This window comes from Bos javanicus, chromosome 7 (genome assembly GCF_032452875.1).
Source record: "Bos javanicus breed banteng chromosome 7, ARS-OSU_banteng_1.0, whole genome shotgun sequence".
Lineage (NCBI taxonomy): Eukaryota > Metazoa > Chordata > Mammalia > Artiodactyla > Bovidae > Bos > Bos javanicus.
In genome coordinates this window covers 26,581,703-26,606,025 of record NC_083874.1, presented here as the reverse complement: position 1 = coordinate 26,606,025, position 24,323 = coordinate 26,581,703, and the positions used below count along the sequence as shown (strand labels likewise).

The window sequence follows — 24,323 nt, the reverse complement described above, 5'->3', positions numbered from 1 at the left end:
ACCAGTGTTTCCTAAAGATATGTTGCTTTTCTACCTTTGGGTACAAGTAAAAGACTTGTCGAGAGAAGTTCAAACCACCATTTAGTTTTATGAAATTTCATAAAGATTAGTAGGTGAATTTAAACATTGGTTTAAAAAAGTTGCAAAGGTTATCCTCCATGTTTTTCTAATCATGGTACCTTTATTTCTCATCAGGAAAGTGTTCATTTTTAATGATAGTAGTTATAAGTCCGTATTTCAGTTATTTGTTTTGAAATCTGAGGGCTGGTTTCTGATCAGAATGGATCATACCATTACTGTTTTTAACTTACAATGCAGCTATCAAAGAGCGTGTCCAGGAATGAAGTGTCAGCTCCTCCATCTTCATATTGTTCCCCTGTGTTTACTTTCACAATTAGTGATATCTTTAATTCACACTTTGTCAGAATCTTTTTAAGCTATCCACCTTTTTTTTGGCGATGGTGGGGGGCGGGTTGTTATTGTTGAAAGGTAGTTTAATTGAAACTAAGAATATTCTGCAAATTAACTGGACACATACCAATACAATGCAACATACTATAGACAAGTGAGGGGCCAGACAACACTTATATGTTGAGGGAAACTTACTCCTCCCTCAGAATATAGGGTCTCCTGATTTGAACAACAGGGGAGGGTGAAAATATAAATTTATATACAGTAGTAAAACTTAATTTTACTTATTTTTGGGATATAAAAAGGTGAATAGGAGTTCTAGTATTTTCTTTCCCATGCTCCATTGGTTTATCATGGAAATTTCACTTTCTAAACCCTGATCTAGACAATCTCCAGTGCCACTCCCAACTTAAAAATTAAAAATTAATGGATGTTCTGCTAGAAAGGTATTCTCATTGTTTGACTGCTCAAACAACTCCTAGATAACCCCCAAACTTATGTTTCTTGGTAGCTCTGGAAAAACCCACCATGTACAAGTCTACTGAGTGAGGAATGAAGACGGGTTACCTGGCTGAGTCACCTTCTGTCACCTGGAAGACAGCCTTCTCGAATTCATCCAGAAGAACCAGGTAAGGTTGGCCAGTCTCTGTCTCCCGATTAGACTACACTCACATACCCCTCAAATGAACTGGCAGTTTTCAGCCTCCACAAACATTAAAACAGGTGATTGTGATGCGTCTCCAAGCAAAATAATTCAGCACACACAAATTTCACTTGCAAGCCTGGACAGCTGCAAGTGGGAGGGATGGGATGTGGGGGTCATATGTTTTCATGGTTGTTCTGGACAGCTCCAGGCTGTGTGGGAAGAAGAAACACATTGTACTCTATTATGTGGAAGGGAAAAGTCTTCTAAATTTAGAATCTTTTAGCACCTGGATTATTTTTGTTTTCTACATTTGCCCCGCTGAGGGGTAGGAGTTCCGGAACTCCAGTGTGTTCTTTGCAGCCAGCAGTAAGAGTCATCCACTGGGCAGGGTGCCAGACAACCCAGTTCAGAGACCAGAGCCTGTTTCAAGAGTCTGGAAGGACAGACATAAACATCCAGAAGAAATTATTTGTATGGTGCCAAGATCTGGTTATTCTTAAGTAAAATCTCTTAAGGCACTAACTTACAAGAACATAGGTAGGTTTTAAAATAAAGACAGGACCAAAAGATGATCTTTGGAACTTTGGAACTTTGTCTAGTCAACTTTCCTTTTAGCTTCTCTTGTGTTGTTTGAGAACTCCCAAGAAGGAGATTCCAAAGCCTCTAATTCCTTTCAGACGTTAGCCACTCTCACAACAAGAAAGTTCTTCAGAAAAACTAAGGATAAGTCACACTTATGAAGGTAACCTTGATTGGCTATGTCTGTATTTGAGGACAGGATGGTGTAGAGACTACAGGTGATGTTCACTCTTTCTTTCTTTGCAAAGAAAGTTTTGTTGACAAAAAGACAAGAAGAAAAATAATCCAATCTAGGCTGTTTTCTGTGTTTTAGAGATTCCACCAACATTATCTATTATCAGAAAGCCTAAGATAATATAAAGGGTTATTTGTATCTCAGTTAAAATTATATAAACTCTTTTCAGTAGGCCTTTTATAAAGTGATAAGATGGCTCTTATAAATGAAGATTTTATTTGTGCTACTTCCTTCACACAGGTTTATAAGCATTGGTATTGTATTTCCTATATGCAGGGACAGAGGTTATTAAATGTGTAAATTGTAACTGGGTTCCTGTTACATGTTTGCATAAGGGATTCTGTATTTTCCCATGGAACTAGGTCCTCCACACCCCACCAATATCAACCACCCAACCTTTCCCCCCCATTTATGACCTTCTTGCATTAAAATGCAAAACCTACTGATAACCTTGCTTGAAATTTGTGATCAGACAAATTGTATTTGAGCTCTTGCATATAACACTGGTAAAGGGACTTCTCTGGTGGTCCAGTGGCTAAGACTCTGTGCTCCCAACGTCAGGGGCCCAGGTCTGATTCCCTGCTTGGAGATCTAGATCCCACATGTGACAATTAAGAGTTCCCAATGCGCAACTAAGACCCAGCACAGTCAAATAAATAAATAAACATTAAAACAAAACAAAATAAAATACACGTCAAAGAAACAGCTACAGAAAGCACTCAAAAAGACAACCAGTAGCCTGATGAGTATTACCATTACAATTAAAAGTTGCCAACAAGAAAATTTTACGTATTTCTCACTACAGAAAGGAAAAACAAGCAAACGGCCTTGAAAGATGAATAATATCATAAATTATTTAGATTGGAACGAGTCCATAGCAATGATCCATTTTTCTGTTCCTTTCCTAGAAGAAGGCTACAAGGTTTACTAAGGATTCTGGGAACTTACTCTTTATTGACCTCTTGTCACAGGCAGGCTTGGGGTTCTGACTGAGGTCAAAGTAGAATGGTATACCTGACCCTCTGGTCATTACACTGATATCAAAGAGGAATTCTTTCTCTAAAATTAGCAGTGTCTAAAATTAGATAACCAATTTCATAAGGTGTTAAGGAGTTCTACAAGGCACATAAGGATTTAAATATTTATTAGTTATTCATACATTTTTGAAACTAGAAAAGAGATTTTTCAAAGCAAAAATCTATTTCAGGCATGCCTAAATATTTTCTAGGATGTTCCCACCAACCTCTGTCAACAGAGGCCTAGAAGATGAGCTAACTTTACTGCTCACAATCAGCTTACGTCATTTTGGGCAAGAACCCGGCACACAGAGTGATGCAACCAGACCCCATGGCCACATCACTTGTGTTTGCTTCAATCAGAAGCCAACAGACCTCTGCCTGCCAAATGAAAACCACTCCCAGAATTTTCATTCCAGAGGGGAATCTGTGAGACTGTGCTTCCAACCCCTTTCCAACATACTTCCCCTGGATCAGGAATAAAAATATAGACTCTGTGCTTAAGCCGAGAAGGAATAAAGACTAAAAACACCGTTAAGATACTTTTTTTCATTCAGCCTCCACACCACTCAGCTCACCTCTTGAAAGATACAACCTGCCTGAAATAATCCTAGTTCAGAGCGTATTAATCTGCATTAATGACCTTTGAAAAGGTGAGTCTAGGAAGACCTTGAGATTCAAGCAGTGAAATGATCTACACAGAATATATGGAACCCATGAGCCAAGGTACTTCTGTGAAGGACTCTGTGCTGGAAGTAAATGAATCCTCAGTGCTCTAAAGACAGATTCAAATTCAGTCATCTCGGCATGCCTCCATCTATTCATCCAAATAAGTGCCGGCACTCTGGGCTTGCATTCAGTTGCTCAGTCTAGCATGAGGGGATGGCTTCTCTCATAATCCAAGGCTCCATCTTGGTCTGGCCCCTCCCAACAAGGTGTGGGGCAGATGCCACAGAGCACTGCTTTTTTTCCCTAATCTTTTGTTAAAATTAGAATATGCAAATATATGCAAAGTTAGGCACTTTCTGTGGTGAAAATTCTTGCGTATAAATATTAAACCTTCCTCATACAAATGTTAGTCACTCAATAGTGTCTGACTCTTTAGGACCCTATGGATTGTAGCCTGCCAGGCTCCTCTATCCATGGAATTCTCCAGGCAAGAATACTGGAGTGAGTTGCCATTCCCTTTTCCAGGGGATCTTCCCAACCCAGGGATCAAACCCAGGTCTCTTGCACTGCAGGCAGATTCTTTACCATCTGAGCCACCAGGGAAGCCCAGGTCTTCCTTATATTACCCCAAAAATAAAAGTAAAAAGCAACTGGATTCCCTAAGAGTGTACTTTTCTCCCGTATCCATATACTACTTTACATTAAAAAATGAAGATAAATGAGAGTTTAAGAGAATTCTTTTTTTTTTTTTTGAGAATTCATTTTTAACTGCTTACTCCTTATTAGGAATTTCAAACACCAGGCATATCTTTTACTATAACTGTACATAGCTGATTACTGCTTCCCATTTATACTTCTAAAATGTGAAGGCTACCATTTTAATTGGTATTCAGAGGTCTGCTCATGTGCAAACCCAAGCAGTTCAATTAGTTTGCCCAACTGGGAAAGTGAGTTATATAGAAACAAATGGGAATGACAGATTAAAAGGCTATCCTTGTTAATACTTTTAAATTGGGCTAAAGTTAGTTATACCCTGTTGAGTTCTTCCACTTCTTAGGATGAACAATGCGGCGAGCATGGCGAGACATACTGCTTGGCCTCTAATCTTAGCTGTGACATTTCCTGTCTCATGTTCTACCATCAATAGTGACCTACTTGCTATACTATGTGACTTTCCAACTGGGTCTTTTAATGCTCACACATGGGAAACACAATTATTTTTATATTTAGCACAAAGTGTAGCTGTGAAACATTTCAAATGATTTCTAGTTCAAGATATCCACACTAATCTTATTTAGTGGTAATCTTTTTTTTTTTTTTGCTTTGTCATTTAGGGAAATAACAATAGTTATAACACATTAAAAATAAAAGTTTTTGCCTTATTCTTAAATAATGCCACATTATGTCAGTATATAATAAATTGAAAACTAATGAGCAGAAAGTAAAAGAATCGTATGTCCTAGTTACTTGTTTGAAGAACAGGCCACAAATGGCTCTTGTTGGAAGTGACAAGAAACAACACTGCTGGTATTATTTAGGTTTGAAATTCTTAGAAAAGTGGAAATAACTTAATAATGATGATGAAACACTAGAAATGCAACAGAAGTGTACAAAAAGAGCCATAGAATTTGTTAGGTAAAACTAAAAGTCACACAAAAAAATGCAAATTAAGATTATAAATACTGAGCAAGAAAGCCTTACAATACAACAGAAAATGTCTGAAAGTAACTCAGGAAAGTTGATTTGCTAGGCAAAGTAAAACTGCCATGCATAGTTTTATAAATTAAGAAACAAGCCATCATTGCAAATTTATGTAAGTGTGTATGTAACATAGCAAATGACTGTTCAAAATTTTAAGTCTTGTCCTGTCAGCTTTGATCCACAAACCCTAAAGAAATGAACAAAGGATCCAACACTTTAATGAGGAATACGTGTGCCATGCCACTTGTGAATAAGCAAGTTCCCAACACTCAACCAAATCTCCAAAACAGATGTCAGGAGTCTGCAGCACACCTTTTTAAAGTGAATTTCCCAAACTCTGTGGCTATATCAACTCAAAAGCAGCTGCTTTTGTGAATCATAAAGGACCTTTCAAAGCACAGTGTTCACACATGGAAAAGCACACGTTCTACTTTGCCTCTGCCAAAGAAACCTCACTGCCTGCCCTCCCCTTGCCCCCCACCACATATCCTTGGGAAATATTCCAGCAATGTGTGGGTACCCATTATGGATTCTTTCTCATTGCTACTGCTTTTGCTATACATTTTCTATAACCACATGCTGTTTCCCACCCACGCAGCTTAGAAAGAAAGAAAGAAGCCTTTGTTGAGCCATGAAAGGGCCAATCTACTGTATATGAAAACTGCCCATCAGAGGCAGGCTCTCAAGAGCGTATATAGACCATGCACCTGTCTAACTTTAGTAATGATGATACTCTGACCCAGCCCCTTAATTACTGATCTCACTGTCACCTGAATCCTGATGGTTTCTTACCCAATCACACACCCAAATCTACGCAGGTTACAAAGTGAGGAAGAAAGGGGTCCCTGCCAGGATACACACCAAGGAAGAAGTACAATGTGAACAGCATCAAAACATTTTTCTCCTCGCCCCACCTGCCTTTTGACTTGTCTCTGGTACAGAACAAAACAAACTGAAAGAACTGGATTAAAAGGTATGCTCAAATGTAGATGCTGGAAAACCAAAGAAAAGGGAATTCGGAGGAAGGCACTCTGTTTCATTTCTGTCAATCCCATCCAAGTTAATATGTGAGGCAAAGCTGTTTTTCAATTTGCACCTTCATAACTACCTCGGAATAATTAATAACACAGTTCTAAGAATAAATCATTTTAGTAGTTACATGAGTTCAAATGAAAAATTATGTGTAAGCAGAGAAAACAATTTTAAGTGAATTTGCCACTCCAAATTATCATGCAATTATTATTCTCCCTATTTACAACTTAGCCTTATATGTATACCTTCATTTTTAAGGGTTTATGCCCTAGAGCTTCCCTGGTGGCTCAGATGGTAAAGAGTTCGCCTGCAATGCAGGAGACCAGGGTTTGATCCCTGGATCAGGAAGATCCCTTGGAGAAGGAAATAGCCATTTCCTTCCAGTACTTCCTTCCTTCCATTTCCTTCCATACTCATTCCAGTATTCTTGCCTGGGAAATCCCATGTACAGAGGAGCCTGGTGGGCCCCAGTCCATGGGGTCACAAAGAATCAGACATGACCAAGAGGCTAACACTTTTCGTTTTCATGCCCTAAAATGAAAGGAGTTAGAGTCTATAAAACTAAAATCAATATAAAAACTAGAGTTACGAGTATTACTAAGATTTCTTTCTTAGATTAAGCTTTTGAACTTTTATGTAATACTATTGTAATAGTAAATCTATCTTTTCTCCAAAAAACTATGATATCTATATTTTGTTTTCCCTCAGAGAAGGAATGAAAAGTAGACTTTTTTAGTTCTCAAATTTTACAGGAAAAAAAACTAAGGTGCACGTACCTAGCTCACTGATGATTAATATCCTACCTTATTCTTAGTGTAGGAGATAAAAGACTGACCATGGATTCTTAGAGGTTAAGACTTCTAAACATTAATTCCTTCATTAACTTACTCCCCTGATCATTCTTTTTACATATACCACCTCTGCCGTCATGGAACTTAATTAATGGGGGAAACAGACAAACACAAGTAGACAAGTTGGTTAATTACCTAAGGTTGTTTAAGAACCATACTGGAAACAAAAATGGGACAGAAACAAGGAATTGAGTGGGTGCCCTAAGCAGATGAGATGGAAGAGCCCTGGGAGGTGCCTGTGATGAGAAGCCCTGAATGGAAAAGAGGTAGCTGTGTGAAGGGACATGTGACCCAAGCAGAGGGAACAGCAGATCCAAAGGGTCAGAGGTGGGAGTGAGACTGGTTTATTAGACAGCAAGGAAGCTGCTGTGGTTGGATAACTGAATGAGGCCAAGAGGGTAAGTGGTGACACCATAGAGAAGGGCGGGACCCTGCAGGCTACAAGAGTCTGGAGACTGTCCTCCAAGGCAAAGGAAAGCCACAGAGCTGAAGGAACATGAGCAGATGAACCTGAGTCTCGAACCAAGCCTGCCCACTATGTGGCATAAGCAAATTGCTGGCGTGTCTTAGATGTTATTAATAAATTCCTAATTTGTAAAAGACACTCAATAAATAATGACCAGTTATAATCATCAGTAATTATCATTATTGTTAATGTTCTGACATGTAAATAAATAAATTTTTTTCCATTCAAATAAGGCTATAGTGTAAAATGATATATCAGAAATACCGAATTATTGAGAAATAAGCAAAATAAATCTTTTTTATTCTGTAAAGATCATATTCTTATCGAGGAAAAATAGACATGAATTAGTACATTCAAATTCATCAGGGCTTATTGTGGTTCTAATCAGAATAATTATTGATCTTGGCTCAGTTCTGTCCTTAATTAGTCTGCATTGTGGCTTTTCTCTCCTTGTCAACCTATAGCCTTGTCATTTTGTATCCAGAACTGTGTAGCAGTTCAGTGGTATCTATCAACTACACAGCAGTCATAAGGGCGAATTTCACAGCTATTTTTCAAGTCACTGAGTGCAGTGAAAGTGAAACTGAAGTCGCTCCGTCATCTCCGACTCTTTGCGACCCCATGGACTGTAGCCTACCAGGCTCCTCCGTCCATGGGATTTTCCAGGCAAGAGTACTGGAGTGGGTGATAATGGCCTGATAGCATCTACTGCCCGCCTCATTTCCACACACACAACTTCTTTCTTACTAACAGAATCCTGATACTGTCCTCTTGCAAGTGACTGATGTAGAGATGGGGCATATAATGCTATTGTAATCCATGAGAAGACAAGACAGGTCTTCTTGGATTCTTCTGGGTAAGGTTTCCATACTCTCCAAAAGAAGAACCTGGAAGGGGGGATCAGTTTTCTGTGCCGTAGATATTGTCCTGCCTGCAACGACATGTCAGTACCACTGTCACCATCCTGCAAAAGAAAAGGACTAGTCTTAGGTGAAACAGTCCCTGAGGCCATCAGTGGCAGAAAGATGAAAGAGATGAATCAAACCTGTATCACTGTCTTTGTGTCATCGAGTCAACCAATCCTGCCGCCTGACCTGCTTCTTTCATGAGATAATACACTTCCTTACCACGTAGGTCAGTTTGCATTAGGGAATTCCATTTTGTGCAGAAGGTGTCCAAGCATGTTACCTCCACATGGACATTTCCATTTGGAAACATCACTCCTTCCTTTGGCTCTGGGAAGGTCTGCAAATGGAACTAGGACTTCTGACTCCAGCCCAGAGAACTCCAGCCGTCCTGGATACGAGCTGATACAGCATTTTAATTTTGATGCAACACTGGGATAGTCACCCAAAAAAGCCCAAGGGGAAAACACCCTAGAAATCACCACAGGAAGACGGTACTTTGGCATGTGTAGCTGATACCAAATGGCCTGTCTATGGCTTTCCCGATCTTTCAAAAACTTTGACTTTCATCTCCCACTTGCTTAGGACAACTGTTTTTTCCCCAAGACCCAAATAAAGCACAGCTCTCATTGGCTTTTTTTCCCCCCATAAGGCTGCCGATTGTGAACCCTTATCTAATTACAAGAATATGAGCAGAGAACATGCAGGACGAACACAGATCCCAATTCAAATTGTGGTGCTGGAGAGGACTCTTGAGTGTCCCTCAGACCGCAAGGAGATCAAACTAGTCAATCTGTAAGGAAATCAACCCTGAATATTCACTGGAAGGACTGATGCTGAAGGTGAAGCTCCAATACTTTGGCCACCTGATACAGAGAGTCGACTCACTGGAAAAGACCCTGATGCTGGGAAAGATTGAAGGCCAAAGGAGAAGCGGGTGGCAGAGGATGAGGTGGTTTGGAATAGCATCACCAACTCAATGGACATGAATCTGAGCAAACTCCAGGAGATGGTGGAGGACAGGGAAGTCTGGTGTGCCACAGTTCATGGGGTCACAAAGAGCTGGACGTGACTTAGTCACTGAACAGCAACAAAGCACAGATCCCAGGCACAGGCAGAAACACCCCAGAGAGGAGGTGCAGTATGGCCATTTGTAGGCAGGGGGTGTTTCCTCCCTCCTGAAGAGGAAGGAGGAAATGCTATGGTCATGATAGGATGCTGCCTGTTTTTGTTTTAGCTGTGCAAGATTATTTTAAAATTGAAAATATTAAAGACCCATAAAATAAAATATTCATCTTGGAAAAATGGCACAGATGATAACTGACTATGTAGGGAAGGGATACAGTGGGATTAGGGCTTAATGGAGGTACTGGTGGGGGTTGGGAATGAAGTGAAACAAAGATTACATAAATGTCCACAATGATTCACAATAAGCAAAAAAGCAGTATGGCTTGAAACCAAAGTAACCATTCCAGTCTAATAAGCATTTTTCCTATGAGAAAATTATAGAATTATAAATTTAGCTCATAATGGAGAACAGAAAGCATAATGCACACAGATTTCATAATGTTGCATAGTATTTGAGAAGCATTACTTAGAAAATGGGGTGAACATTATAACTGGTGAAAATTTGCTGAAAGATTGTAATTAAAACAGAATAGTAAATGGTGCCTTAGCTCTCGAAAGGGTCACTATCAGAATCCCACTTAATGTCTTCGTGACTAATCTGCAGCGAAAATGGGAATTCATTCAACGTAAGGACTAGGTTTAGCTGTGAGACATTGTCAGGGGCAGGAAAGTGGGGAAAGATATCTTGAAGAGTTAGAAACAACGCATGTTAAGTAGGTCACGATAAACAACCCGAAACACCAAAAATAAAAATTGAATAAATGAAGGCGACAAAACTGAAACTTGCAGGCAACAATCTTGAAGGGAAAGAAAAAAGTGACAGCTATTGACATTAGCTATAAGGCAATTACCCATCTCAAAAAAGAAACAGGCCAGGGTTTGTCACAACAACAAATTAAGGACTTAATAAAAGATGCATCAGTTCACATAGCCTTGCTTTTAAAGAAATCAGGGTGACCCTACCCCTCTTTTCCCTATTCTGAGTATGTCAGGTTTGGCTTTTGTGGAAAGCTTCATCTCTTTGGTTGTAATGAATATGTCTAGTGTTAATAGAGATGTGTGATCTTGTTTCTTAATGATAGAAAAAGTGAGCAGGAGGTGGTAAGAATGATTAGGCAGGTGAGGGAGGGTGTCACTGGCAAGCATGGGTTAAGCTGGTGAAAAGTGAGGTTTTGTGAGGCTAATTACTTTTGCACTGCGGAAGGCTATAATATCCCAGGGAGGAGGAGCTGTGCTATTGTGATCTTTTTCTTAGCACCAGAAACACACACACACACCAGAATGCTCTAGGAAATTCCTTTGAAAATGGTCAAAAATGCAGTTACTCCTGCAGGGAAAAGATGAATAGTAACACTGATTAAAAGAACTTTCATAACATAGAGTTCTTACCTGAACAGAAGGGAAAGAGAATATTAAAGAAAGAAAAACATTATTGCAGGGTGGGGCTACAGGAGAGAAAGTTGAAATTAGGAAAACTTAGAAGGTTAAGGATAAAAACTTGCGGAGTGTGAGAGCCTCTGTTGGGTAACACACTCACAAAGTGTAAGAGGAAGAGGATTGGCTCTTAGGGATGCTCAGAAGCAGACTTGAGAAAATGCCAAAGCCCTGACAACAGGGAGAACCTCCACTGACTGTGCCCTGTGTGTTGCACTCAGGTTTGCCTCAACCCCCACCCCTCCACCCAAGCCTTCCTCAAATCCTCCCAAACCCCAGCTCCCAGGGGAAAGCAGAAGCCCCAGGGTATGTAGGGACGGGTGCTCCTGACACAAGATCCAAAAGAAACCAGTGGTTGAGTCCATGACCTAATCTAGGGTGGCTCATCTTCTCTGTTGCCTTAAACATTGAAATAACTTTTAGATGTAATCACTCAATCTTCTAGTGATATTTTCTTGGCAGATATGAGAAGAAAGCACCTATATTAAGAGAGGCTTAAGCTCCCAGATGAGATGGAAAATAGGGGTCCTTGATCTCTTGCAGTCATTTAAAGCCCGTTAAGATCTAACATAAAAGGGTTATCCTAATGGCCCTGACCTCAGGGAGTTATGCTTAACTTAGCTGATCCATAAACTGCCTGGACCCATAGTATGTACACCACCTCAGTAACCCAGCTCTGAGGTGAGAGCTGGTATTTATCTAAGCCCTCAGACTGGGTCATAAACCTGACTATGTAAGGACAATGCTTCCTGAACAAAGGGTGATTTATCAATGAAAAATATTATGCAAGTTAATCTCGGAAATAAAAATCTGCTGGAATTAAAAAAAAAACAAACTTAAATGCTAAGCTCCCCCATTATGCTGGGCTTAGGATACTAGCAGCCTCTAGGCACAGCACCATCTAGCTCCTGCAAGGCCCCTAAACCTCCTATGGCCAAACCTAGGTAGTCACCTGCATTGGATGGCAAAAGAGGCCAAGCCACCTGAGACTTCAAACGATCAAGCTTGAGGCTGTCCCAAGTCTCAAAGTGGGACCCATGAGTCAGCTGCTTTGTCAAGATATGCCAACGGGTATGGGAACATCAAAGGAACCAGGGGAGATGGCCTGGTTGGGGCAGTGGGGAGTTGGAGACATTCTTAAAGACACAACACGGAGATGGTAAGAGAAGGCGACAAGGCAGGGATGGAGCAGAGAGACCCTGAGGGTGCAATGGGCAGGCATGGATGACAGTTTTATGAATTTCTAAGACTGGGCTACAGCAGAAAGTTTGGGACTATGATTCAGTTATTACTGTCATGCAGACTTTGGGTAAATATCCTATGCATGTCCTTTTAAGGCCTTGCAGTGTTCATCTATAATTCTTTATAGTCTCTAGTGCACCTAGCAACTAGTTCTTGTACACTATCTCTTGAGAAGCTAGAAGATGTCAGGTGTGGTCCTTGCCCTTAAGAGGCTCACAGTCTGGAGGGAGGGATTACAGCAGGCAAGGACTCTGCTGGTTGTATACAACCAGGCCAAAGAGGAACACAGAAAAGGTTCCCAAAGGTGCTTATACTTGAACTGCATTTTGAGTTGGCTAAGCTGAGAAAAGGTGCTACCTGTGATAGACATTCAGTTACTACTTGCCAATTCGTCTCTGTTCATTTGGTTTGTGAGGACTGCCTGGAAGATTGTTCAAGGACTAGGAGATAGTTCTTATCACCATTGTTTTTATTATTGTCGATCAAAAAGATAAACCTATCCAGGTTAGTGTCTATGGGTATAATCTGAAAATTATTATACCTTATCTTTGGCTGAGGTGAGGGGTGCACTTGTAATTTTTCTAATTACAAGACGTCTTCTCATTATACTTATTTCATAGCAAAAAGTTTTAAAAGCTTTTGAAAAGATCACATTTTGTTCACTTGAAATATGTGTGTATATTTTAGCATAAAATATACTTGGCATCTGCTAACATAATTGTATGGCTACGCCTTGCAAAAACTTGATTTCTTTTTAATCAAATTTTTAGAATCATACTGGGTTGCTTGCCAGTGCTGCAATAGTGAGCAATAAATACATCATTAGATCAATGGTGGTTGGATGATAGATTACTCAAAAAATAGTTCCAGCCAAGAAGAACAAGCCCAGAAGTCTCATTGTGCAAAGATTAATAAAATACTCTTTAAAACATAGATCCTGAGTTAATATAGCAGGGAAGAAAACACTGTAAAATAAAACAGAACAGCCTTGGGTTTATAATGTAGGGATATTGATCATGGATTTTCCAAAGTATTCTAGAACAGCCACACTATCATAAATGCCTCTGATTAGACTCAGAGATGAGAAGGAAAACATTATAAAAAAGAAAGGAAACTAACCATGGGAAGGCTTGCTGCTACAATAAATTATTTAAAGCAAGCAGGGCTAGTGGGTTGTGAAGACAATACAAAACAGAATCAATGCCCCCAAGAAACCCCAAACCATCAGCACCTCTATAAATTTCTTACCACCCTTTCTGGCATTTTACTGGAGGTATTTCTTTCCCACCCCTCCTTCCATCCCATCCCAACTGTGACCCTTCACTTTTTTGCCAATTCTTTTCTCAGGGCTTAACTTTTGTTTTTCTTCTCTAACCCAGGATATTGTATTCAGTTGTATTTCTCAGCGTGTATCACAAGAGTATACGCAAGGACACAGATGAGTGAATCTGTCACTTTATTCATCTGGATCTTAAATTTCCCATGGAAACTATATGCTGGGAATATTTAATAAGATACTCGTAATAACATGACTTTCATATTATCCTTCTTAGTTTTTCTTTTTTCTTAATATTGTTATAGTTAATCCACAAAGTTAAAGCTAGAGTAGAACTTCCATAGTTCAATGACCATTCTATTATTAGAAGATATTACTGAATCCAAAAACCAAAGCGAAGGTAGGAACTTAAGGGGGCATTATGGAGGAGAAAAAGTCAAAATGGCGAAGGTTTAAGTATTAGGAGATGTTAAAAAGGCAGATTGATTTGAAAAGTAAATTTTTTATATATAGATTTCACCATGGGAATAAGGATATGGAAAGAAAAGTCAAAAACTTGAATTTGTCAAATTTTTTTTGCCAAAAAATTTTGCCAAAAGTGTGTCATGGGCCCCCCCCCCCCCAAAAAAAAAAAGTGAGAATTGTTGCTTAGAACCTTGCCATGACCTATGGCCAGTTTCAAGAAAAGTAGCAGTCTACTGTAGTTTTTTTAACTAGGCATAAATCAGTACCATTGTAGAATCAGGGGCTGTGATTATACCTTAGACTTTGGACATTTTCTAGGTCCATCCAATCACACAGAAGCTGGGCAAATTCTTTTTGCCAGCTTAACATTATTAGCCATACAACATGACTCAATAGGCAACATACTGTTCTAAAATAGTACAGTTCTAAAATATTAAGTCTCCCAAATTCTACATATAGGCTTTGCTGCATTTGGATTCTGTGACCTTTTGCAAATTATTTGCCATTCTGGGTCAAACCTAGATGGTTAAGGTCAGGATCATTGAATTATTATCATATTAATGTATGGTGGGTGGCTGGTTAGCTTTAGAAAGAAAATTGTTCCAAGGTCACACGCAATATAAAAAATTTGAAAAGGTGGGAAAAAAAAACTTAGATGATATGAATGACTAAGCATGACTCTATCATCTCATCACAAAGTTACATAAAAACAATTCCAATACAAGATCAACTTCTCAGTTATTGGTGTCATCTTTGGATGTGAAAGAAAAAAATATAAATAAGGTTGGCTCTTGGTATCTGGGGATGAGGAACCTGTGGATAAGGAATGCCGACTGAACTATGCCACTTTACATAAGGGGCTTGAGCATCCTCAGATTTTGGTATCTGCAGGGGTGGGAGTCCTGGAACCAATCTCATGAGGATACTGATGGATGACTGTATTATTATTCTTTTGTGGCTGCTGTTTGCTCATCTGTAACAAAGTGAGAAAAAATCTTTGCACGCAAAGGATTGTTAAGATAAGCAACCTATAAACATGCCTGCCAAGTGTTCCTCAGAACATAAATTGCTCCATAAAAGTACCGGTAACGACCCGGTGGCCTGGAAGAATCCAAGTTCAGTGTTCTAGCCCATACAGGTCCTTTTGTTAGCAGTGAAGTAAATATTCTGGGCACATCTGACCTCAGAGAAGTCACCTGGTTATTAGGTACTTGGAAGGTAGGAAGAGGGAAGGGCAGCAACTTCCAACAGATCCTTTCTCTTTTAAACTTTACCTAGGAGTGTTAAACACTGAGAACTATGCCAGTCTGAAAGGGAAGAACAGAATCTGAATGTATCAAACTACATATAAAAAAGCTAATTGATATGATTAATATATCAAAATCACACTGATTTTTTTTAACAGCTGCTTTTTTAAAAGTTAACTGATTTATTTATTTATATGGCTCTGTCGGGTCTTAGTTGCAACATGCAGGATCTTTGTTGAATCATGTGGTGTCTTTCACTGCAGTGTACAGAGTGCACGGGCTTCAGCAGTTGTGGCCCACAGGCTTCATGCTCCATGGCATTTGGAATCTTAGTTCCCCAACCAGGACTGAACTTGCATCCCTTGCCTGCAGGCTTCCCGGGTTGTGCTAGTGGTAAAGAACCCCCCTGTCCATGCAGAATACTTAAGAGACGTAGGTTCGATCCCTGGGTTGGGAAGATCCCCCGGAGAAGGAAATGGCAACCCAATCCAGTATTCTTGCCTGGAGAATTCCATGGACAGAGGAGGATGGCAGGCTACAGTCCATAGGGTCACAAAGAGTTGGACTCAGCATGCACACACCCTTGCATTGCAGGACATATTCTTTACCACTGGGCCACCAGGGAGGTCCGCACACTGATTTGAAAGGAGAGGTGGCAATCAGTTCTCAACCCTTCTCCCTGTGATCTAAGAAAACCTGTGTACCTGATTAATTGGATACCTCAAAATACTTAAGATGATTTTCTGAAACTGAGACTCCCTGAGCCTCTGGGTTGTGGCCTGGGACACTCTCCTGATCAACAGGCAGACCAACTACAGCTTCCTAAGGAGATCCCTGACCTCAGACAAGTCTGCTCTAGCCCCACTGAGGTTGTAGCTCCCAAGCTTGGAGTGAGTTAAAGGTGGCTCTCAAGAACTGAAAGTCTTGTACCCTCCAGGGAGAAAAGCCCAACAATGTGAGTTCGGACTTGTAAGGTTACCCCAGAGCACCCCAGGAACCCACTGGACCTGGAGGAGGGAAGGGATCCAGCTGGGGTGAGGTCTCAAACTACCTTGCTTCCCAAGACAGACTTCCTTAGAATTGGGGCTAACCTGGAGCAGGGATTCCTAAGGAGTCCCCAGACACTTCTGAACAGAGGACAAAGGGTACCATTGTTTAGGACACAAGAGTTTACCTATAAATTTACCTATAAATTTCACAAGGCTAATAAATGCCACCTGGAAATTCTGGAACAATCATTTATTGAATCAACTCACAGAGTGTAATTGTTCTTTTATATTATAAATGCCGTTGCAGTGTTTCTCAAAATATTGTGAGAGGATCCCTGACATCAGAATAACTTGTGGGTGCTTGTTAAAGATATAGATTCCTAAGCCCCGCCCCAGATTCCTGAATCTAACCCTGGAGACTGAAGTACAGCCCATCAACTGAATTTTTAAGGAGAAGCCCAGTTGACTCAGGTGACGCATATCAAGACAGGAGAATTATTATATCTACACAGTCCATCAGAAATATATGGATTAGGGGTTAGGATATTTTCCCCCTAATGTTTAAGTACCATAAAAATGAAAACAATGTTTGTGATAAGTTCTTAAGAACCATGCCAGTATTTTCTAGCCACGTATAATAAGCACCATTATTAAAATGTGATTACGAGCAAAAAATTATTAGGTAAAATATCAACCCTGCTTCTCAAAAACACTGCCTTTATTTTGTCACCAAAAGTAATTATGCTATTAAAGGAATTTATAGTTTTTTTAAGTATCAGTCACTTGGCTGCAGGAACTTAATAAGCTGTTCCACTCCTCCTATAGCCATTTAGTCATCAAAAGTTTAGTGATAAGCCTTTTTAAAATTATTATTATTTTAAAGTATAAATTGTGAACCATTGCACCTAGTGATTAGGCTGAATATGAATTTATATTCGAGTGATAAATTCTTAAAAATATGTTTCATTAGAATTACTAAGGCAGTCAGAGCTAGTAGATTAAATAGCCTCTGTAGTAACATTCTGTTTACTTCTATTAAGATTTTTTTTGTGGGGTGCAAAACAATTCCATTTTAATTCATTCTCTCAGAAGCAAAAGGAAACAGTTTCTGATATACATGCTACTGCAAAGCAGTAAACCAGTGTTGCATGGTTATCCATGGTTATGTGACAAGCTCTACATTTCTTTTCTACAGGGATTTTTTTTTTTCCTCCTTATATACTCCTCCTTTCCAAACCATGCCTATAATTATTTCACAAAATACAGTTTGCCATTTCTGAAGAATCAAGCACTCCTTCTCTCCCTTACCAAAAATCACATGTTCAGGCTGAACTGTGAATGAAAATGGACCTGAGAGGAGGCTTTGTCTGTAGCATGTTGTTTCTACTAAGGGTTGCCCCCTACCCATGTTCCACCCTAGAGCTCCCAGTGAAGTATACATACTATGTTTTAACAGATGGGCTGGCTGGCGGCTGCTGGGCTATAAAACAGGAACTGGGAATCTGCTTGGAGTGGTATTGAATTGAATGCTCATAAAGTTCATGGACATACACTGACCCAGACAGACTAGGCAGATCCAGACATGCTTACACACACACTCATCATACACCCCACAGATCAGATGACGTTCAAGGCAGTTTCCCCCTCCATATCTCTTTCATTTGCTTATCAGTTATATACACACACATATAAATACACACATATATAAGCACATCTACATATGCATGGATAGCTATACATCTCAATGTTTTTATACATTCTCAAGGATCAAAATATCCTCCAATTCTGTCCCTAAGTCTTTACCTAGTACTCTCAGTAAGCTCTCTCTCATTCATGTTAAATAAGAATTACAAGAAGACAATTCTATTTAGTCCACACATAGTATAAATTACATGTATGTAACCACCCTCGAAAACAAAACAAAAACAGCTGCTTTTACCCCTTATCAACCAGAGGGGGGAAAAAAAATCTTTCCCAGTCTGAGTCACAAACATGAAGTGTCAGGTTTAACCTTGAATCCTCTGTTGTCAGTTCCTGTCACAACTTCATCACTTAAACATACAGGAGCTCAAACAAACACCAACCGACCAGCCTGGTGGTCGTTTTCACAGTCTTTTGGATTCCCCGAGGCCTCCCAGCATTGGGACGGACAGCAGCTACCCTCTGCCCTAACGAAGTCCTTCGGGCACACTTTGCATAAGGATGCAGAGGTCCGAGCACCTCACGAGGGATGTGGATTCAAGTGCTAATGGGAAGTAATTACTTTACAAAGTTTTATATCTGCGCTGTCAATTCCCTTTAATAACTGCAAAGCACCAAAGCCGCTGCTACAGAACCTGACTGGTACTAAAGTTTTCTGACCCCTAAAGACCCACCCGAGCCGGATGATCACTGGCATCAGGCACAGGGCTACCTCTTCCCGCCGACTCCGGCACGTGTTAATTTTTCAGGAACCCATCTTCAAGCTTCTAGGAACTACTGTTCGCACGCCACTGGACACGAAGACAGCCCCTAGCGCGCGTGTCACCGCTGTAGAGGGCCAGGGGACGCGTCCTCGGACCCCATCTAATGATGGCAATTACAACACACCAAGTTTTCGCCAACGCAGAGCCGTGTCCTGGGCCGATTTGGGAAGCTTTGAAACAAGAAGTTCGGGAGTGGGGGGTGCTGGCAAGGAGCGAATACCGCCAAGCCCTGACCTCCCAACAAGCCGATACGCTCGCACGGACAGATCGACGCGCGCCAGGACGCGTCCAGTACCCCACCCCCCACCCCCGCGCCCCCCAGTCGCCGAAAGACGCAAGGGGAGCCACTCTCCTTGCGCGCGGCCACTCACCCTCGTAGCCGAGTCCTGATCGCAAACCGACGCCCCTGCTGCGAGTCCTGAATCCCAAGTTGCCCCGAACCGGCGACAGCCCTGGCCGACCGGGGCACATTAGCTCCGGAAGGCACCTCGGAGGGAGCACGACAAGCCCGATGGTAGCCCCGGCTCAGCAGCTGCCCGGAGCGCGCCGACAATTCACGGACCTGCTCTGAGAATGAGGCGGACAGCCGCGTAGAGGCAACCCGGCTCCGGAGGTAGGCGGGGCCAGGAGGCGGGCGGGGCGGAGTCAGCCCGGGGCCAGCCCCGCAGGGCGGGGCGCCCTTCCAACCGTGACTGGTGGTGCCTGCAGCCAATCGCAACTGCGTCAGGGCCCGGGGCGGCAGAGGGCGTTGCTGAGCGCCTGGCTCCGCCCCGCCGCCGCCGTCCAATCGCCCGCAGCTGAGGGCTGGCTGGGCTACGCGCCCGCGGCGGGGAAATTGGCAAAGGTGTGGAGCCGAGACTGCGGGCTGGCGCTTTGGGGGCGGCCGCGGCTGGACCCCGACGCCTCGGAAGGGAAGTGGTGGCCCCGGAGGGCCCTTGTGGGCCTGGGGCCGCCTGGAAACACCTTGAGTCGGCGCGCTGTGGAGCAGGAAGCCCGAGCGCCCCGCGGGCCGAGACTGGATGGACACCGTCCACCCCTGGCGCCCGCAGGAGGTGCGGAACTTGGCGTTCCCAAAGGGGGTCAGCAGGAGGAAACTGAGGCCCAAAGATGATGAAGCCCGGGCTGGATCACGGAGCCACCGGTGGACATCCGGGATGAGAACTGCGAGCTCCGGGTTTTCTGAAAAGGTTCTGACTAAGGTCTGATGTTATCTCTGAAATAAATCTCCAACTCCGCCAACCCCGCCGAGAGTTCACGACACCGTCCCTCTTCACCCCGACCCTCCACACTACCGGCAGCAGGGACTTTACAGGTGCCTAGGCTCCCTTCCCGAGGCTCCCTGGCACCTGCACAGGGCCCCGGGGCGAAAGGAAGGCTTGGGGCGCTCGATAGTGGGGCTGTCTGGCGGGATGACCTCCGCAGAGGTGGCTCCCCCTGCCGCTGTCCGTAGGGTCTGCTGGATGGACCAGGAGCGTCCCATCTTGGCGAGCAGGAACGCCGCAGAAAGAACCCCGCCTGTCTCAGACTGCGCACTCTCGCCCCCTCTCCTTTGGAAGTCCCTGGTCCTAGTTAGACACCTTCGTAGTGCCTGGACTTGGGGGCATTCTGAGCTCGCTGGGTCAATCCGTGGCTGAGTGGCCTCGAAGGAAGGCTTTGTGGGCTCTGTCCTCCCTGGACAGCCAGGTCACTGTTGCTCATTTTCTCGGCGAATCAGCTCTTCAGCCAGGTTTTAAGTCTTTGCAGAGCTGGGGGTGTCAAGAGTCACAAAGCAGAGCTGGGTGCTGCTTTCCAGTCTGAGGCCTAGAATGTTAGCAAGCCCTTGACTGTAAGCTGTTCGTGGGGAGCGACCTCTGTATGCATTCCACAGGTAGACACCCAACCCATGTTAGTGAAATGAAGATTTGCATGGCAGGACGGGAGTCAAGCTCCCTGGCACCCTGACACTCACCTCCATCACTGACTGTTGTCTCCCACACATCCCATAAGTCCTAAAGGTTGTAGTCTCTCAGTATAGTTAACTATTCAGGATATCACACATGAGGGAGTATAGACCTCATGAGGTGTTATTTCAGTGGCTCCCTAGCCCCCTATACGAGTTCGATCCCTGGGTTGGAAAGATCCCCTGGAGAAGGGAATGGCTACCCACTCCAGCATTCTGGCCTGGAGAATTCCATGGACTTATAGTTCTTGGGGTCGCAAAGAGTCTGACAGGACTGAGTGACTTTCATTGACCCTCATAAGGACCTGCATCATAAGTAGCTCACCTCTCAAGAGCAGGTTCTGATGAGGGTCATTGGCAAGAAGGAAGGAAAAGGCCTGTGGCTGAAAAACAGTGAAACGGCCCCTCTAGCAGGGAAGGCTGCACTCTGAAGGGAGCTATGTGCTTGGACTGAGTTTCAAATTGTGTCACCTCATCTCCCCATCTCAGTGGGGAAAGCAGGCTGTCAGGGGGGCAAGAAAATCAGGGTCTGGACAGTCCTTAGTAGGCCCTGAAAGATTGATTATGCTAAGTCACTTCTGACTCTTTGTAACCCTGTGGACTGTAGCCTGCCAGGCTTCTCTGTCCATGGGATTCTCCAGGCAAAAATTCTGGAGTGGGTTGCCATTTCTTCCTCCAGGGGATCTTCCCAACCCAGGGATGGAACCCATGTCTCTATGTCTCCTGCATTGGCAGGCAGGTTCTTTACCACTAGGCACCACCTGGGAAGCCCTGAAATATAAATTAGTCATGCAGACATTGTGCATATTTAAGCCCTTCCTCCCTGGTGGCTCAGACAGTAAAGAATCCGCCTGCAGTGCAGGAGACCTGGGTTTGATCTTGGGTTGGGAAGATTCCCCTGGAGAAGGGAATGGCTACCCATTCCAGTGTACTGACCTGGAGAATTTCATGGACAGAGGAGCCTGGCAGGCTACAGTCCATGTGGTAACTAAGAGCGGGACATGACTAAGCGATTTTCACTTTTTCACTTTCATCTAATGAACCAAAAGACTGGTACAGGCAAGGAAGACCATTCCATCCAGTTCCAACAGTTGTTTAGCATGCTGTGGAGAATGGCCTTTTCCCACAAGGAATTAGATGTAGACCATGTGAATGGAATATATACTAGGGCTGTCTATACTAAGGTCAGGATGGGAGCTACAGGAAAAATGTCTTTCCTTGGATTTTTTTTTCAACTCCTGGATGACTGGAGAAAAAGTTTTCTACCAGTGTTTATCATATTAACACCCTGTGAAGGTTTTGCACAGGTGCTAATATTATTTTTTTTTTAAATCACCTTGGTAGTAGGAGCCAAACATTGGCTGTTGACTACACTTGATATAGTATTTATGTTAGATAATGAAAAAAGGAAATAGGAAATGTCTTTTCATGAAATAAGTTACAACTAAACAAGTAACTTCCATGTCCCAATTTCCAAGCTTTTCTGTTTGTTTGTTTCACAGAGACCTTCCCATCCATGAATTCATAGACAAGCAACTGGTCTTGTTTTCCCTTATAGGATGGATGACATTGGAAGGGGCAGAGCAGATTACATTCATATTTCCATGCCATGTTCTGTTGTAATTGGCACTTGACAGGAGCTTATCAATCAGGCATGCTGCTGCTGCTGCTGCTAAGTCGCTTCAGTCGTGTCCGACTCTGTGCGACCCCATAGATGGCAGCTCACCAGGCTCCCCTGTCCCTGGGATTCTCCAGGCAAGAACACTGAAGTGGGTTGCCATTTCCTTCTCCAACGCATCAAAGTGAAAAGTGAAAGTGAAGCCGCTCAGTCGTGTCCGACCCTCAGCAACTGCATGGACTGCAGCCCTCCAGGCTCCTCCGTCCATGGGATTTTCCAGGCAAGAGTACTAGAGTGGGGTGCCATTGCCTTCTCCGTTATCAATCAGGCACAGACTTACTCTATTCATTGCCAGTCCCCCTAATGATCTCTTGAGTTGGGATCATACCCATATTCTATTAATACAAAGGAAAAGTAAACCTATTACTTGTCTAAGAACTCATTATGGTCCTATTTGTATGAAACAAACAAAACAAAACAAAACCATGGGAATCTGAACTTGGAAATCTCTTGTTTAGCTCTTCCTGTTTCACCAAAAGAAATATTCTCTCTCTCAAAGGAATGAGGAAGTTTATGGAATGGCTTGGAAGATTGAGAAGGGAAGAATGAGAAGATTGAGGTGGGACCATGGAAGCAGGGCTGGTCCCTTTGTGGATGGTGAGCAAATTTGCCTACAGGCACTCTCACCCACCTCTGACACAGAAAGAATATTTTGGGACCTCCTAAATTTCAATAGGGTGTGACTGATAGGAGCACTGGGTTCTAGTCTGAGTGACTGCTGTGGTGAGTGCTCCTGGCAGTCACTTAACCTCTGTTTACCCTTGCTTCCTTGATCGTAAAACAGCAGTGGCTGAATCCACTGTATTTATCTACTTAAGGCGGACACCATGCCTATGGTGACACAGCACTGTAAATGTACCAGCTGCTGAAAAGGAGAACAAGACAATGTTGAAATGGGAAAATAGTGTGGTCTGAACAATTCCCTTTTACAATAGCAATTTCTATTCATTTTAATCTCATTGGATTACTGTTCTTCCATGGAAATGAGGGCAAAGGGCCCTCACAGTCCTTTCCCTCACAGTCCTTTCAAAACTTTCATGTTTTGAAAGTTTTACTTACTGAATAGTATTTTTCCCCTTTCCTATGTCTACCACCTCTTTCAACATATATTCAACTTAGAAACTTATTCAGAATTTGAACAGGTTGAGCAAAGAAATGCAGTCAGAAGTAGCAGATTCTAAATACTAGCTAGGCTATGAGTTCATTTTGAGACCTTCGACAAACCATTAAAATTTCCCATACCTTGGTTTCCTGTCTATGAAACTACAGTGATACTTCTGATTAATATCAATGAGGTAGGAAAGATAACAAATGATAAGGCACTTTGAAATATTGTAGTGCAGACCACGAAATATCATGGAGATGTTTTTGGCACACTAAAGTATGGTGTTAGTTTGTACACCACAACTGGGAGATATTTTTGTAACACAGAGAATTCTGGTACAGTATCTATGGCCAGGGTGATACCACCCAAAAAACAATGATGTCTCATTGCATTTAAATGACAGTGCCACTGTTCCATATGAGAGTATATTGCCACAGACACAATTTAGTAAAAATGTGATAGCAGAAATGGGTGGGGAAGGGAAAAGCCTCTATTCCATAGAAATGTGGAATTTGTTCATACATACCCCAGGAGAAAAAACTACATTGAACTTCTTAAAAATGAATGCCACTGAGTGAGCACAAGTCTGATGAAAGACAATAATGATCATGGAAAAATGGCCTGACATAAAAATTAAACAAGTTGGTCTAGAAAAAATAGTCCTAATTTTAAAATTTTCATAACAGAATTAGTAAAACCAAGGAATTAGACTGTGGGGAAGGGAGGACCGTGTGTTCAGGAAGGAAAAATGGACTCCTAACATAAGTAAAATTTAAGAACAGTAAGGCTACTAAGAAACAGGGCAAAGAATATGGGCTCTGGATTTTCTTTCCACTGCTTCCTC

At 42.3% G+C, this 24,323-nt stretch overlaps 1 protein-coding gene across 2 annotated transcripts in view; it reads right to left on the bottom strand.

Annotated features, from left to right (window-relative positions):
* MARCHF3 (membrane associated ring-CH-type finger 3) overlaps positions 1-19,442 on the bottom strand; it is a 156,532-nt gene extending 137,090 nt beyond the window's left edge. Inside the window, exons 1-2 of one of the 2 annotated variants that reach the window (XM_061422920.1) lie at positions 19,129-19,442; positions 979-8,570 (exon numbers count right to left, since the gene is read on the bottom strand). The gene's annotated coding sequence lies outside the window, so the exon portion shown is untranslated. The remainder of the gene's footprint in view (positions 1-978; positions 8,571-19,128) is intronic. The other variant, XM_061422919.1, reaches the window with a different exon arrangement.
* Between the last annotated feature and the right edge of the window lie 4,881 nt (positions 19,443-24,323).